This window comes from Calidris pugnax, unplaced genomic scaffold (assembly GCF_001431845.1).
Source record: "Calidris pugnax isolate Ruff unplaced genomic scaffold, ASM143184v1 scaffold8, whole genome shotgun sequence".
In the NCBI taxonomy this organism is placed as follows: Eukaryota; Metazoa; Chordata; class Aves; order Charadriiformes; family Scolopacidae; genus Calidris; species Calidris pugnax.
In genome coordinates, this window is record NW_015090830.1 from 5420315 (window position 1) to 5420568 (window position 254).

General features: G+C 79.5%; 1 protein-coding gene across 1 annotated transcript in view; it reads right to left on the minus strand.

Annotated features, from left to right (window-relative positions):
* The window catches only part of MARCH11 (membrane associated ring-CH-type finger 11), a 32696-nt gene that overhangs the window by 31721 nt on the left and 721 nt on the right, over nucleotides 1-254 (minus strand). The window lies entirely within an intron of this gene.

Consider the following 254-nt stretch of genomic DNA (forward strand, 5'->3'; position numbering starts at 1 on the left):
CCGCCCCGCCTCCCCGCCCTTCCCTCCCACCCCCGTCCCCCGGGAAGCGGCCGCCCTCGCCTGCACCCCCGCGGCTGCCCGGGGCGGGGAGAAAACGCTTCACACACACCCCCCCGCCCTTCAGCCCCTCAGCACCGGCTCGTGTACCCCCGGCCCTCCGCCGCCGCCACAGCCTGCCCTCACCGGGGCGGCCGAACCGTCCTGCCCTTCACGGCCACCCCACCGGCGAGGGCGGCGGGGGGGGGGCTCTCCTC